The sequence below is a fragment of the Diospyros lotus genome, chromosome 14 (genome assembly GCF_014633365.1).
Source record: "Diospyros lotus cultivar Yz01 chromosome 14, ASM1463336v1, whole genome shotgun sequence".
NCBI lineage: Eukaryota > Viridiplantae > Streptophyta > Magnoliopsida > Ericales > Ebenaceae > Diospyros > Diospyros lotus.
The window spans coordinates 19,823,229-19,841,127 of NC_068351.1; positions in this window are offsets into that span (position 1 = coordinate 19,823,229).

Consider the following 17,899-nt stretch of genomic DNA (forward strand, 5'->3'; position numbering starts at 1 on the left):
TTTTAATAATATTTTAAATTCTTTATGAATATAATTAATAATTTTTTAAAATATATAAATTCTTTTAGAGTTTTAACTTGAAAAAATTCTTTTTGTAGATAGAGTTATTAATTGTTTCTTCTAGCCCAACAAGGTTGGTAGGACTGCCTGCAATAGCAGAGGAATATCATAATCTAACGATCTTCACGGTGGAGTAGCTGACATCTACAAGCACTTTGATGTCAGATTAGTGAGGATTCAAAATCTCAAAGTGTTGGTAAGATTTGAAAAGAACATACATTGGCAAGTGATTAGACCAGCTTATATAAAGATCAAGGAACCTTACGTGTTGTCGGTCGTCATGAGAGGATAAAGGGCTAAGATGCACAGTAGTGACAGAGATCATCCTCAAAGATCTCAGATTCGGTGAAGATTACGAGTTGATAAGGATCAACATGTGAATTGTTCAAGGTTGATAGAATCAATTATTAGCGCGAAAATCTCGGCTTGAATGCTATTCGAGCTTTTAGGCCAAGATCTAGCCTGGCTTGATAAAATTAGTATGGTTCAAAGCCCCCCAGGTCGGATGTTCGCGGGGGCAAGCATCCGAGCTCGGAATGTGACTAAGGTAGTGGTAATGTTTTACCTGGTCAACTCTTTGCTTGTCTCCGTTGGTATCTTCTTAGAAGTGTTGCCTTCGGGGGCTTGGCTCCCCAACTTCCACTATAATCATTGCTTCAAATCCATAGGTGAGCCTAAAAGGGGTTCTATCGTTGATGTTTGTATTATGGTATGATATAATTATAGCACCATAGGGAGTTCTTCCGCTTAGGCCCCTTTTGCCTGGTTTAGTTGTTTCTTGAGCCCAGCGAGGATGACCTTGTTGGTAGCTTCAACTTGCTCATTTGACTGGGGATGCTTGACTGAGGTGAAGGCTTGATGAATGTCAAGCGCCTTATAAAATTCTCGAAACTTTGCGTTGGTGAATTGAGTGTTGTTGTCGGAAATGATTAAACCGAGTAGGCCATATCTGCAAATAACATTTTTCCAAACGAACTTTTTCACCTTTTCTGCCATAATTATTGCTAGATGCTTAGCTTCGATCCACTTGGTGAAGTAATCGATGGCTACAACGATGAATTTGAGTTGGCCCCAGGCCAGGGGAAAAGGTCTGAGTAAGTCAATCCCTCACTTGTAGAAAAGCCAAGATACGGCAAGGCTGTGCAGTTCTTCTGGTGGGGAGTGATGCCCATTTGCATATTTATGGCACCTCTCGCATCTTTTCATGTATTCCATACACTCATTACGCATGGTCAGCCAATAGTATCCAGCTCGCAATATTTTTGTTGCTAAGGACTAGCCTCCAATGTGGCTTTTGCAGACCCCCTCGTGAACTTTAGCCATCACGTAAGCAGCCTGTCTTCCGTCCACGCACTTGAGAAGCAGCATGGTAAATCTTCTTTTGTACAGCTAATCCCATATCATGTTCTAAAGACTGGTCATCCTTCAAAACTTCTTGGCTTCCTCCGAGTTGTCGGGTAACACTCATTCCTTAAAGAATCAGATGATGGGGACCCTTCAGAAGCTGGGGTCTGCCTCCACGATATGTACTTCTAAGTCAACAATTGGTGAATTCGGGGTTTCCTGTATGACCAACCGATTGTTTCTTAGATACTTGGTGCTAGCGAGCTTTGAGAACAAGTTTACTCTTGAATCTTGCTCCCTTGGAACGTACTCAATTTCAAAAGATTCGAAGGCTTCGGATCGGACTCTGACCTTGTCGAGATACTTATCGAGCTAAGGATCTTTTGCCATTAAATTCACCTTTAACTTGATTAGTCACCATTGGGAATCGCTCCTTACAATCAACCTAGTAGCACCAACTTCTTTGGCCAAGCTTAGCCCAGCCATAAGGGCTTCATACTCAGCTTGGTTGTTGCTCGCCCTGAAGCTAAAGCAGAGGGACTGTTCGATGAGAAGCCCATCTGATCCGTCCAAGATTATTCTTGCCTCGCTTCTCTTAATGTTTAAAGCTCAGTCCATTGACAAAATCCAAGGGTTACTGTCGAAACTTTGAGTATGTGAAGATAATTCAACACAAAAGTCAGATAGTACCTGGGATTTCATATGTTTGCGAGGCTGGTATTGTATGCCAAACTCAAAAAGCTCTTATTGTTGCCAAAATACAACAATTAAAAATTGTGAGGTGAGGTCCATTCAAGCTCGGTGTCGGGTGAAGTTGGGTTGCCGTAAGAGATGTCACCTTAAGGGAGATTGCTGTTAGGATGCTCCTTGCAAGGATTTGCCACTAACTCTTGCCACAAGGTTTTGCCACTACCTCTCGCTACTAGCTTTCGCCACTAGCTCTTGTCACAAGGTTTTGCCACTAGCTCTCGCCACTAGCTCTTGCCACTAGCTCTCGCCACAAGCTCTCGCCACAAGCTCTCACCACAAGCTCTCGCCACTAGCTCTCGCCACTAGCTTTTGCCACTAGCTTCGCCACAAGGTCTTGCCACAAGCTCTTACCACAAGGTCTTGCCACAAGCTTTCACCACTAGCTCTCGCCACTAGCTTTTGCCACTAGCTTCGCCACAAGGTCTTGCCACTAGCTCTTACCACAAGGTCTTGCCACAAGCTTTCACCACTAGCTCTCGCCATTAGCTTTTGTCACTAGCTTCGCCACAAGGTCTTGCCACTAGCTCTCGCCACTAGCCCTTGCCACTAGCTTTTACCACTAGCTTTGCCACAAGGTCTTGCCACTAGCTCTCACCACTAGCCCTTGCCATTAGCTTTTGCCATTAGCTTCGCCACAAGGTCTTGCCACTAGCTCTCGCCACTAGCCCTTGCTACTAGCTTTTGCCACTACCTCTCGCTACTAGCTCTTGCCACAAGGTTTTGCCACTAGCTCTCGCCACTAGCTCTTGCCACAAGCTCTCGCCACTAGCTCTCGCCACTAGCTTTTGCCATTAGCTTCTCCACAAGATCTTGCCACAAGCTCTTACCACAAGGTCTTGCCACAAGCTTTCACCACTAGCTCTCGCCACTAGCTTTTGCCACTAGCTTCACCACAAGGTCTTGCCACTAGCTCTCGCCACTAGTCCTTGCCACTAGCTTTTGCCACTAGCTTCGCCACAAGGTCTTCCCATAAGCTCTTGCCACAAGCTCTTTCTATAAGCTTCGTTGCAAGCTTTTTCCTTCGCCACTATGTTTGCTACAAGACTTTTCCTTCGCTGCTAGATTTGCCGCAAGAATTTGGCCCTGTTAGTGCTCAAAAAATGGGTTAGAAGGCTCGCAGGAATCTTCCCCCGCGAAGACCCTCCGATGCCAAAGTCAGTCTCGAATCCCAATGACTATTCACGAAAACAGTAAAAAAAGGTATTCAAAGTGTCTCGATTTTATCGAAATTGGAAGTCCTCATTAATGTCCTGTAGCTGGGTATTTATAGGGCACACTTCTCAAGGTTGTCTGGTGTCGACACATGGTTGTTACTGAGTGGGTCGGATTTAACAAAAATGGAGAGGTTATTACGAAGCTGCCGCAAGGCAGCTGGGCCTCGCGGTAAAGATTGCTGCGAGGCAACTGTGCCTCGCGGTAAACAGCCGCGAGGCAGCTGCGCCTCAGAGCAGATGCTACCGTGAGGTAACTGTGCCTCGCAACAAACAGCCACAAGGCTGCTGGGCCTCGCGGCAGCCTTAGCCGCGAGGCAGCTGGGCCTCGTAGCAAAGGCTACCATGAGGCAGCTCGCGGCATGCAACCGCAAGCTGCTTCTTGGGGGCTCCACGGCCACGAGCCTCGCAGCTAGTAGCCGCTAGGCTACTTATCGAGTGCGCCTCATGGCAAGGAGCCGTGAGGTTGGCCCTTGTGGCCAGCTCCCGGCTATCTTGTCGCGAGCACTTACTGGTGGGGGCTGGCCCTTGCGGCCAGCCTTCATCTTTTGAAAAAGGATATTTTTAATTAATTTTTTCCCTCAATTTTTGATGGCACAACAATTGTCCCCCACTCTTCTATTTTGTCTTTAGATAAAATTGAAGAGTAGAATATCAACCAAAGAGTGGGCTCTAACACCTTGACCCAACCAAGTGTTCCAAAATGCCCAAAAGATCTTATTTCGACCAGGGGCTGGAGTACTAGATTATTTTTTGGGCAACCATGCCTTTGATAGATAGGCTCCACTGCGAAGTTCTTGTTGGTTGTCAGAGCTTGCCAGAAGGTCTAGCCGTCGGATCAGCCAAAGAGTCGGGTCTAACTTAGGAGCATAGCACTGGACTCAGTCAAGGGATTTTGACGGGCCTGCGGGCACAATCTCCGGAGTGTTCAGTGATCCCGTGATGGATCATAGCACTCTGGCTATTATGTTCTCCATGTCCGTCTTTCGGAGTTAGCCCACTTCAGGGAATCTGGGTTTGGCCAGTGGTTCGGCACGAGATTCTTACCAGACATCCAAGTTTGCTGGGAAACCTAGGCTCCAGATCTACCAAGGAGTTGGATCTAGCCAAAAAGGCATAGTACCAAACTCGATCGAGAGATCTGGGTGAGTCTGCGGGCATAGGCATCGGATGTTCTGGTGGTCCCAGGCTAACTTGTGGTCATGGCCACCAGATTGCAACTGAGCGGCTCAATTATGATAAGCGAGATCATGGCAGAACTGTCATAGGATTGCTATTTCTTCACGCCTTCCTTGGGCCAGTCTACCTCAGGGGATCTGGGTTTGACTAGTGGTCTGACGCAAGATTCCTACCAGGCATTCGAGTTTATCGGGAGACATAGGCGCCGAATCAACCAAGGAGTTGGGTCTAGCCAGAAAGGCATAGCACCAAACTCAAGCGAGGGATCCGAGTGAGTTTGCAGGCATAGTCATTGGATCCTCTGGTGATCCCGGGCCAGCTCGTGGACATCGACACCAGATTGCCACTAGGCGACTTGGCCTTCGGGAGCGGTCTTATGCTAGAGCTATCAGGTGATTACTTCACTTCTTATCTGTCTTCCTAGGGCCAGTCTACCTTAGGGAATCTAGGCTTGGCCAGTGGTCCAGCACAGGATTCTTACCAGACATCCGAGTTTGCCAGGAGACCTAGGCACTGGATCAACCAAGGAGTTGGGCCTAGCTAAAAAGGCATAACACCAAACTCAAGCGAGGGATCCGGGTGAGTCTGCGGGCATAGGCATCGGATGTTCTGGTAATCTCGGGCCAACCCATGGTCATCGGCACCAGATTGTCGCTAGGCGACTCGACTATCGGAAGCAAGCTGTGCTTGAGCCGTTGTACCTGCTTGACTCGAACAAATAATCTGGACTCATGTAGATTTTACGTGGTTTGGCTTATAGTTTTGGCTACTCCATGGGAATACATGGGATATATTTTTTTGTTTATCGGGGGATGTTATTACAATGGAAAGTTAAAGACAATTCCAGCCCCCAGTAGGGTCGGGTAACGTTTCCGATGACAGGCTTGACTCTGTGTCTTGCGCTTCGTCCCCTTCCCTAGGGTTAAAGCTGAGAAGTACTTCTCGAGGTGCACAGTGTTTCAAGCTTTTTCTATCGCCTTGCCTTATCGTGTCGATAATGTACACATGTTGGGGCCTAACATCTTTTGAATTTTATAAGGTCCTTCATACTTCGGGATGGGTTTCCCTTCCTCTTCTATGGGTGGAGCTATTCTTGAAGTTCCCACAAGATTTCTTTTTGGAATTGAAAACTATCCAGATGAGTGTTGTTCCTGATTAGTGGGCGTTGCATGTGGGACTTGTTCCTCTTGCCCTGTCACGTATCCCCTCAATCCAGCTATGTGTGCTTCTTCTTGCTCCGAACGCTCCATGTCCCCCAATCCAGTGGTATGGTTGCATTCGAGCACAGGAAAATTTCCAAAATGCACTTCGTTGTTATGTGATCTACTGAAAATTCTGGCTCTATAGAGTGCATCTGGTGGAGGCCTTTTTTGGCTCCCATCCTGGTACGAGTGCTTATTGGGGCGGGGTCAGGCGGGTTCGTCCAACTGACTGATCTTGTCCCTTTCGCCATCTCGTGTTAAGATTGGCTTTTTGTTGCATTTCCCACAGACGGTGCCAAATTGTTGTTGCCAAAATACAACAATTAAAATTTATGAGGTAGGGTTTACTCGAGCTCGGTGTCGGGTGAAGTTGGGTTGCCGTCAGAGATGTCGCCTCAAGGGAGATTGCATTAGGATGCTCCCCGCAAGGATTTGCCACTAGCTCTTGCCACAAGATTTTTGCACTAGCTCTCCCCACTAGCTCTTACCACAAGCTCTCGCCACAACCTTTCGCTACTAGCTCTTGCCACTAGCTCTTGCCACTAGCTTTTGCCATTAGCTTCGCCACAAGCTCTTGCCACAAGCTCTTACCACAAGGTGTTGCCACAAGCTTTTGCCACTAGCTCTTGCCACTAGATTTTGCCACTAGCTTTGCCACAAGGTCATGCCACTAGCTCTCGCCACTAGCCCTTGCCACTAGCTCTCGCCACTAGCTTTGCCACAAGGTTTTCCCACAAGCTCTTGCCACAAAGTCTTACTACAAGCTTCGTCGCCAGCTTTTTCCTTCGTCGCTAGGTTTGTCGCAAGACTTTTCCTTCGTCTCTAGGTTCACCACAAGAAAATGGGTTAGAAGGCTTGTGGGAATCTTCCCCCGCGAAGACCCTCCAATGCCAAAGTCAATCTCGAATCCCAATGACTATTCATGAAAACAGTAAAAAAAAGGTATTCAAAGTGTCTCGATTTTACCAAAATTGAAAGTCCTTGTTAATGTCCTGTAGCTGGGTATTTATAGGGCATTGTTCTCAAGGTTATCTGGCACCGACATGTGGCGGTTACTTAGTGGGTCAGATTTAGCAAAAATAAGGAGGTTATTACGAAGCTGCAGCGAGGCAGCTGGGCCTTGCGGTAGATGCTGCCGCTAGGTAACTGTGCCTCGCGGCGACCTTGCAGTAGATGCTACCGCGATGTAACTTTGCTCGAGATAAACAGCCGCGAGCTTGCTGGGCCTCGCGATAGCCTTAGCCGTTAGGCAGCTGGGTCTCGCACCAAAGGTTGCCACGAGGCAGCTCACAGCATGTAGCCCGAGCTGCTTCTCGAGGGCCCCATCGCCGCGAGCCTTGCAGCTAGCAGCCGCTAGGCTGCTTATCGCGTGTGCCTCACGGCAGGGTGCCGCAAGGTTGGCCTTGTGGCCAGCTCATGGCTATCTTGCTGCGAGCACTTACTGGTGGGGGCTGGCTCTTGTGGCCAGCCTTCATCTTTTGGAAAAGGATATTTTAATTAATTTTTTTCCCCTCAATTTTTGATGGCACAACAGCTCTACTAACCATGCAATCATTCTTCCTAACAACTCAAGCTTCTAGGGCACCTTGCCTGATTGGTTAGCACTGTGATTTGGGGACTCTAGAAATAAGGCCTCAATTTCCAAGTTACAGTGACTAGAGGTGTGCAATGGTTCAGTTAAACTGAACTAACCGAACCGGCCAGTTCGATTCGATTCGATTAATTGTATAGGAGGTGATTGGATTGGTTAGCATAGTGGAGGGATTCGGTTATCGGTGCAGTTATCAGTTTTTGGAGTCGAAATAACCGACTAAACCGAATCGACCAACATTTAAAACGAAGTTGTTTAGTTCTTCATAAAATGACATTGTTTCATGAATACCCACTTGTGTTTTCCCGAGCGAATGAGGCTTCTTCACACACAAACATAATCACTTACACTTCACACCCTATTCGACGAGCTGAGAGAGAGAGAGAGGAGAGAGAAACCCTAATCCTCACCTAGAGCCAGAGAAATTCGACTGTCGGTTCATCACCATCTCTTGTCAGTAAGCTCTTTGCTTCCTTAGTCATTTCGTCTTACTTCTAATCGAACCCTAATCCTAAATCCTAATCACTTAGTTTCAATTCTTTTGACAATATCGACCCATACCACACTGACTACCAGACTGACTGACAGACTCCCCTTGTGTGCTTTGATGATCGACACACGTGACACACCAATGATAGACAGAGGTTAGTTTCAATTTTTTTTTATTTTTTTTTATTTTTTTTTTATGTTTGGGTTTAGGGTTTCTCAAATTTGGAGACTTTTTAGTTACAAAAATATTGTTGTTTGTAAGAGGTCTCTCGTTCTCTTTATCGTTTCTTGTTGTTGCCATTCTTCTTCATTGTTGTTGTTGACTTGTTTGTTTAGGTTTAATTTGTTCGTTCAAATCCGTTTCATGCTACTACTGCTATTATTGTCCAGGTTGGTTCATTTTTAAAATTTTTTTAGTCTATATATTTTTAGAGTTGTATGTGGGTTGGCTTGAGTGGCTCAATGCTTTGATTATTCTGTTATGTTTTAGGGTTTATGCCATACTTTATCTTTACTATAGTCTATATACTACCTCTTCTATGACTTTGTCTTTTATTGAATTTTAATTACAACCCTTAATTTTAAAACCCTTTATGACTAGTGGTATTCTTCATGGAAGGAAATGGAGTTTATTTTGTGCCTCCAGTTTTGGTTCAATTTATCAATTTAAGACTCTTTATAACTATGATTATGGGGTAGTTTGTGATTGCTTTCATCTGTTTGACATTGAAGTTATGGATGTGTATATAGAAGTGTAAACTTGCATGAGATATTTTTCAGCTGAAATGTTATCTTAGTCTTAGAGGTATAGGACTTATCGATTTGTTATGTGATCATTTGCTATTGATTATGCCTTATGGAATTTTCTATTAATTCCTTTATTATGCATTCCTTGTTTTCAGATTTTGGTTTGGTCCTTTTCCTTTCTGTTATGTTGTTATATGGTCATGATATCTTTGGTGTGTGTTTCATTATCTTTTTTGTTCCGGTTCTATAGGAAGTGGTCATTTTCTCATGTTTTAGTGCTAGTACTGTGAGTTTAGGACAGGGATGGAATTTTTTGTTCTGGTTCTATAAGAAGTGGTCATTTTCTCACTCTTTAAATGCAATATATATTAATATTAATTATAATTGTATTAATTTTAGATGGAAAGAGAAGAAGACATGAGTCATACCACAAACATCCTTAGTATGGATGATAGTTCAATGCCTACACCAATTCCAATGGCACCAAGCCAAGGTAGTCAATCTCAACATGATAGAGGTGCAACATCACTAGGAAAGGAAAAGAGAAAAACAATAAGAGCTAGCTCAGATGTGTGAGATCATTTTACCAACTTTACAAATTTAGAGGGTTAGATTAAAGTGAGATGCAACTATTGTTCTAGGGAGTTCCATTGTGATCCCAAAAAAAATGGGACTACAACTTTAAGGAATCATATGGGAACATGTAAAAAACACCCTCATTCTTTGGAAACCAACCAAATGCAATTAAACTTGCAACAATCTTCGATATTGGGTGAGAGAGAATGGGAGAGTATGGGATTGGTGAATTAAAATTTTGATCAAGTGCTTGCTAGAAAGGCTTTAGCTCGCATGGTGATGATAGATGAGATGCCTTTGAAATTTGTCGAGCTTGAGGGGTTTAGGCACTTCATTAATGTGATTTGTCCAAAATTTTGAATTCCTTCACGTTGGACAATTTCTCACGATTGTTTTGAATTATTCAATGAAAAGAGGTTGAAATTGATGAATGAGGTAAAAATTAACGTCAAAGAGTTTTTTTAACCACTATACATAGACCTCCATTCAAAGGATTAATTATATGTTCTTGACGGTGCATTGTATTGACAATAATTGGACATTGAAGAAAAAATTTTTAAATTTTTGTCCAATATATAGTCACAAGGGTGATGCCATTGCTATGGCGATTGAGAAGTGTCTAATGGGATAGAAACTTGATAAAGTTTTGACTTTGACAATAGATAGTGCTAGTTCAAATGATGTTGTTGTGGGTAACTTTAGGAAAAAAAATGGCAAAATGGGATACTAGCATTATGAGTTGCAATTATTTACATATCAGGTGTGTGGCTCATATAATAAATCTAGTTGTGCAAAATGGGTTGAAAGAGATAGATGAATTAATAACAAGAGCTAGGGATATAGTCAGATATATTAGACAATCTTCAACAAGACTAAGAAAATTCAAAGAATGTGCGGAAGTGAAAAAAATTGAATCTAAGGACCTATTGTCGTTGGATGTTGCAACTAGATGGAACTCCACATACTTGATGTTAGAGACTGCTCAAAAGTTTGAGAGGGTTTTTGAGAGATTTGATGAGGAAGAGTCTTGGTACAAGTAGTTGGAATAATGACCTACAACAGGTTATTACTATTGATAGGAGACCCAAGCCAGAGGATTGAACGAGGGTCAGAATGTTTGTTAGAGTGTTACAACAATTTTATGAGCTTACTTTGCGGGTTTCGGGTACTTCATATGTCACTTCAAACACTTTTTTCCATGAGATTAGCATTGTTCATTATCTCTTACATGAGTGGGTGACGATCTTGAGTTGAGTGAGATGAATGGAAAAATGAAAGAAAAGTTTGATAAATATTGGAGGGATTCAGAAAAATAAATCACCTACTTTACATTGCTGTGGTGCTTGATCTTAGGCTTGTAAAGTATGCACTTTAGGAGATGTATAGGGTGAGAAAGGGGTTGTAGTTTTGTCCTTAAAAAATGCCGTATATGCTTTGTATGAAGAATATAAGAAAAAATTGGCACCTCAAGGTAAAGTAGGAGAGCGATCTCAAGTGTCTACTCCACCTATTGTGGAGAATGTCGAGAAGGGAAAATCTGGTAGACCAAACTTGCTTAGCTCTCGTTTCAAAAAATATAAGTATGCCAGTGGTAGTGGGTCTATAACTGTGCCTTTAGAATGGGATAAGTATTTAAGTGAAGTGTGAGAGGAGGAAACTGATGACTTTGACATTTTGAATTGGTGAAAAGTTAATTATCATCGGTTTCCTATTTTATCTTCTGTGGCTTGGGATGTGTTAACAATTCCAATTTCTACTGTTGCGTCCGAGTCTGCCTTCAGCCCAAGGGGGTCGAGTACTTGATCCGTTTAGGAGTTCTCTTTCTCCTAAAGTGGTTGAAAGTCTGATTTGTACGTAAGATTGGCTTTGGTCATCTACAACCCCAATGAGTGTTGAAAAATATTTGGATCATGTTGAACAATTTGAAGAAAGTAAACTCATTGTTATTCTTTTTTTTTTTTAATTTTAGTTCAATACTTGTTACTTTTAAATTATTTAATTAATTTTATGTATTGTTTTAGAATTGACAAAGGTTATTGTTGACAGCCCCGCATCTATGGATTTGTAAGTAAGAGAATTTGAATCTCTCAGTATTTTAATATCTATTGGTTATTTGGTTTGCTTTGGTTGACTATGTTTGAGGTTGTTTTTTTTTAATTGTCAGCACTCTATGCCATAACCTGTTCTGAAAATTTGTTTTTAATTTCTATCTATTGGATAAGTCTTAAGTGACCTTAACGTGCAACATACATGGAACATATATCATGTGTGCTCCAAGTTGAGAGGAATATGAGTAGGTATTTATACACCTAACTGTGATATAGTTCTTTTGCTAGTGAGAATTTAGTTCTTTTGCTTTCTTGGTAGTTCAATATCTATGATTTTTTTTTTACTTATTCGGTAATTCCTATAATATTTGAGTTGGGATTGTTATGGTTTCAAAATTAGGTATGCGGTTGTCCAAGTGTTTGATTACTTGATTATTTGGATCAAATTTAGTCAAAAATTCAATAATTCTATGATGTTAATCTCCCCATTATTTTAGTTTCTTCTTATTTGATTCTAAAAATTTCTGAGTTATAATCTGAAATGAGTATGTGATATGAACTTGTGACTTCTCTGGCTATCACTTCTTTTTGGAACAAGAAAAGCTTGATAGGAGATTAGGTATGATGCAAGTTATAAAGGCCCACATAGTGGGATTACGATTTGATACATTGTTTAGATGTACTAGGTTGGAAGTTAATACTGGAGAAGTTACTTTCTTCACTTCTGGGTTAATTCTTCAATGAAAGTATTGATTGTTAGTTCATCTGGTTTCATCTTGCGGTTGTTTGGGTATGTGTGTGGAGTGTGATGTTAATTGCATTTGTGTAGTTGGAGTAGACGTTTCTTGGTGGGAGGTGTGCTGGGATATTGTCCCATTTTTTGCTGTTATTTTCTTATGATTCCAAACAAATTCATTATTTGGTTATACCCTTTTCTCACTTGGGTTTGTGGTTCTTAAGCCGCTAGCACATTATCTATGACTAGCTTTGTCTGTTTGTCTTATGGTTGGGAACCTGTATATTATGAATTGTTGCATGTTGCAGAAAGTTGATTAATCCTTCTGGTTCTTTTAAGTTTGATAAATATTGTTGTTTGTAATAATAATAATCAAGAGATTAAAAATGCATGTACTAAAGTTCAACTTTTCTTTTTTCGAAGGTTGGAGAAGTTAGGAGCTCTTGAGTGCAGTAGAGTAGTGCACAAGCACCAACAATGAAGGTTTATTACTTGTTTGTAGTTACATGCTAGTATTATTCATCTGCTTTCAAACATGTTGAACCTGTATCTTATGTTTGTTGTTATTGAAGTTACTTTTTGAACCATGTCTTGTGACAAGTTGAGTGAAATATTATTGTTGAATGTATATTATTGTTTGAAATCTTAATTGCAAAGCTATACATTTTTCAATATTAGAAATCTTGAATTGCAAAGCTTTGTTTCCCAATTCAGTTAGATAGGACAATTTAGAAGGTACATTAGCTATTCAAAGGTTCAATTAGACCGAAAGAACTAACCGAACTGGCTAGTTCGGTTCGGTTATATAGTGGTCGGTTCTCGATTCGATTAGTAGTTTAGGAAAAACTTCGGTTATCATTTTGGTTTGGTTAGGACATTTTAGAGTTCAGTTATTTCGATTATACCGTTGGTGTCGGTCGGTTCGGTTTGATTATTGTTTCCGATTCGGTTCAATTATTGATTTTTTGGCGATTTGGTTCGGTTATAACTTATTGCACACCCCTAACGGTGACCAAGGCTAGTGTAACACACTGCTTTATCAAATACACAACAACATGAAATATAAGCAGACATCACTTAGGGTGTTATGGAAACCTTTACCAACGGAAGCATTGGATCGAACCTAAAAGCGTAACCAAAGCTAAATAAATGGGGTTTCTACTATATTTTTTTTACAAGTACAAGAAATGATCACGACTTCCAATACTCCAAAAAGACTCAACATATCACTGTAGGTATAATTGTGGGGCACCCCTCCCACATTTCTTACAACCTTGAGTATTCTAGCTGCTATTTACAATACATCATTCGGATTACAAGGGTACATAATGGAATAAAAACCAAAGCTAGCTGCAAAAACCCAAAGCTAGCCAAGCACCACCTCTTTGCTCTTGCTCGAACGGGAACCTGGATCACCTAGCACTTCTGACATACCTGGAACATTGAACATTCCAAGGGCATTAACCCAAGTTAGATAATGACATCTAAACAAGTGAATCAAACAATGAAGTTCGTGCATGCAAGTGAAGAATGCAAAGAAATGACATGAAACCTCCTATGTGGAAGAGACACCGAGGTGTTACAATCACCCTTGCTGATCCATCATGGTCTAACACATCCCTATGATCGCTCACTGGTCTACCATGATGGCCCTAACATCAACTAGCCAGACCCGCCACAATGATGTAAGACAAAAATGAAGATAAATGCTCGGTTTAAAAGAAAAATATGCTATGTAAGTCAACACCCTTACCTAATGAAGCCAAAATGTTTGGGATGAAGAAAGAGCATGCAAGAAACACTCACTTTGCAGGTTTGGGCTTGCCGGAGAACTATTTACAGTGTTCGGGAATGATTTTCTGCAAATATCATAAGTTTTCGTAAACAAAACTCAAAATATTTTTACATAGGGTTGTAGAGAATTTAAAAAGGGTCAAAGATGTAAATTTTCAGGTCAAGAGGAGGTTCCACATGCTCTCACGTGTCATCGGAAGGTGGCTCACATGCCTACACGCGTAGCCCTTTACCGGTGTGTGAGTCACACGCGCCGCCCTTAAGAATCGCACAGCTCCGCCTCCTCTTGGTATTTCGACCATAACTCCCTCGTTTTAGCATTGATTCGACCCTCGTTTGAACCTACAAATCTTTTATTCAACCCTCTACCAGATTATAAAAAGAAATCGGACTTACCTTGAGGTTTTGAAGTCATTTAGCATGCTTTATGGTGGCAGCTAGAATTTTTCGACAAGGCCTTTTCTTCCTCGTTCTTCGACAGATTTTTCCCCTTCTTTTAGCAGCGTTTCCTCTCTCAAACTACCTACCTTTCTTTCCTTCTTGTTGAATGCCTAAAAGAATACCCGCAAAGGCCTTATATTTATAGAGAAAACTTTGGCAAATCTAGTCGTGCCACGTGTCACTTCATCATTCCACTCATATGCATCTAAGCAAAATGTGCCATTTGTCCCTGCTATTTTGAGGCTCATCATTATTTCCTAACTACCGTTTGCTCTGTTTGGTTACCCCAAGGACTTAGTTATGAGATATTTCAAAGTTTCAAGAAACGACGCTTTAGCCCAAACTTTTCACGTAATTGCACTTAGACCCTTTGTAACTTGGTCATCGGGCCACTTTTAAATTACACTTATGTCCCTGGAGAAAGGGTTTATTACTCCAATACCCCAAGGTTTTGGGTAAATTACATTTTTACCTGAAATTCAATATTTATGATTTTGTCCCTAGCTCAGGAACTGAATTTTTTCCTTAAGGCTTCCATAATCCCTTGAAATACCCTATTTTCTCAAGTATTTGAACATGAAAATCTCGGGTAGTACCTCAAATTTGAGTCTGAAAATCTGGGGTATTACAACTAGGGCTAATTTCTTTATCTTCTGGTACTAGATTTCAGGCCCTTGTAGAACTTTGCTAACAAAAGAGATTGTTCACTACATCTTCCGATCTTCCCTTACTAACATAGAACTGAGCGCACTTTTAGAAACACAAAGGCAAAACAAAAGCTCTTCGCCAGGCTTTGGCCTAGAGAGGATGAGTGAGGTTGTTGGGAAGTGCTTTAGCTCTTTTAAAGCGGCTTCGCACTATTTCGTCTAGTGGAACCTTGTTGGATTCTTCAAGCATTGGAACAACGATTTTAGCTTGGTCTACTGACTTCGAGAGGAAATGGGAGAAGGCAGCTATCCGACCTATAACGACCCGTTTCTAGGTATCGGTGCAATGTGTGGTCATGGAATAATTATTTTATTGGATGATAATCTTAAAGAATTAAATATGATATTATAGGTGATCGACAAAGGTAGTGGAAATACCGAAAGGTCAAAGAGATGATTTGAGAGGTAATGGGATTCACAAGTATGCAAGGTATGTGTGTGAATAATTTAAGGAAATCTTATTATGGATTAAATTATATTTGGTTTGAATTTTATTATATAATATTAGAAATGAGAATTTATGAATGTGGGGGAGATGCATGTCATTTTGGGTAATGAAAATGGGCAATCTAGGAAATGCAATATATATATATATGCATATGTGAGAAAAGGGAAAAATCAAGAAGAGCAAATGAGGGAGCCACGAGAGAGGAAGGAAGGGGAGCTAGGGCTTGATCCTTAAACTCTCTCTCTTCATCAATCTTGATTCTTGGTGTATCAAAAAGGTGAGATTCAATTTATGGGTGATTTTATCTCTCTCATATTTCTTATTTTCTCTTGTTTTGGGATGTAGGAAAGTTTAATGGCTTTTGTGGTGAATTTTTCAAGCAAGACCATGGGGGAAAGGATTATTAAGGCAAGTTCCCCTCTTCACTTCTTCGTTTAACTCATTGGACATTGATGTATGGAGGATTTAGTCATGAAAATCTTATGGTTTTCCTTAAAGAATTGTTGTATAGCCTTCTATGTTAAGAGTTTTGTAAAACCCTCATTCTCTCAAATTAATCCCATTTGTAAGGGCCCATTCCCGAATATTTCTGCTAGGATAGGATATTCGAAAGTTGATCATCAAAGTGATGATATAAGATAAACTATATTAAAATAAACAACTCATTTCATTACTAACAACGGAAACTAAATTAAGGTTTTGTTAGATTTCCAATATCTCACGAGTTTAGGCTAAAAGGCCGTGCAAATTAAATCAGAGGCTCTAGTATGAATTAACAAAATAAAACCTGTTTCATTACATGTCTCTCCAAAATGCTACTAAGGATCTTCAAACTAGGACGCACTTCCGTACGCCACTATCCCTGGGCCTTAGTCCCGCTAGACTTGCCCCCAATAACAATCTTTCCTTTACTTGGAAAGGCAAAAAGGTCAAGTAAGCCACAAGGCTCTGCAAGTTCGAGAAACAATCAACAATGTATAGGATCCAAGAACATGATGACATTAAGAAGAGTAATCAAGGACTCCGCAATTATGTATAAGATTCATAATTTATGAATTTATAAACTCAAATTTAAATACATCATGCCACCATGTACCATTATGCAAATGTGCTTAAATTTTAATGTCAATATCAAATCTCGCAGACTCTCAAGTCATCAATCAATACATGCAAAAGTGCATTATTTCAATGTCAGTATCAAATTTTGCAGGCTCTCAAGTCATCAATCAACACGTGCAAAAGTGCATCATTTCAATGTCAGTATCAAATCTCGTAGGCTCTCAAGCGATCAATTAGCCCATGCAAAAGTGCATCATTTCAATAGAATCTCACAAATAAATATGGAGTCAATTTGGCGGGCTATGGTCACCTCGTCCCGCCCCAAGTGCTCTGGGGTACCCTTTTCCCTCCACGCAAAATAGTAAGTGCGCAATATATATTATTATATACATATGACATGTACATGCATAGATCGTTTTTGCATTTGCTAATCACATGCATTTAAATTCCCGTTTCCTCAATATGCATACTTTCAACACCGTTTACCCATATCAGGTATTTTACCATTATTAGATAAATTCAACAAATCTTACTTCATAGCACTTAACACATTCAAGATATAAATTATAACACAAAAATAATTTTGGGAGATGCTATTTAAGGTTAATTCTTGATTCACCATTTGAGGAGTATTATAGATTTAATAACTATTTTTTCCATCATATAATTTTTGTGAATTCATTTAGCTGGTGCCAATATGAATTTACTTGCATTCATGCTCATAGCTCAACCATAAGAAAGAATGAGCAACCCAAAAAGAATTATATATCAACAATTCTTTAATTTTTTTTAGATTTTTGGGTGATTTCCAAGGACTAATTCGAGTTCAATATTTGATCAATTGCCCCAAATTTTTTTTTTTGAAATTTAAGTTCAAGAACTCTAGTTTTGGGAACATCAAACAGATTCACAATCAAAATTATCCACCAAAAGTTATTCCACAAAAACTACAACAATGCGGAAAATCAAAATAGTAAGATTCTAGATTTTTACCCAAGATTGAAAGGGCCATTATGGAGTCAATATGAATCCAAATAATATGGGTAATATAACAAAACGAAGCCTAGGATGTCTAATTTTTACATCGCAACAAACAAATCTCAATTTGGAGATGGTAACAGAAAGTTATAGGCCAAAGATACCATGTGGTCAGATTACAAGAAAACAGAAAGCTATGAATTTCTTGGCAAAAATTAGTCGGGTTGTTACGGGCTCAAAACGTAACCAAATCATTCAAATAATATATCGAATTGAATCCTATGAAGTCTAGTTTCCAACGCATTAAACAGATCTTAAATCGAGTATCATCACAAGGAGATATACCTAAAAGAATGAGGCATGGACAGATTCGCTATAGTAACCCACGAATTTAAGAGGTACATTTGGATGCTTTCTAACACATTCAGATGATATGGAAATTCATTTGGATGAAGGCAGTGTAGCATCTAGATGTTAGGCAAAAATCAGTATAATTTGACCAATTTACATGAAATTCATTCGGATGTGGGAGGAACTCA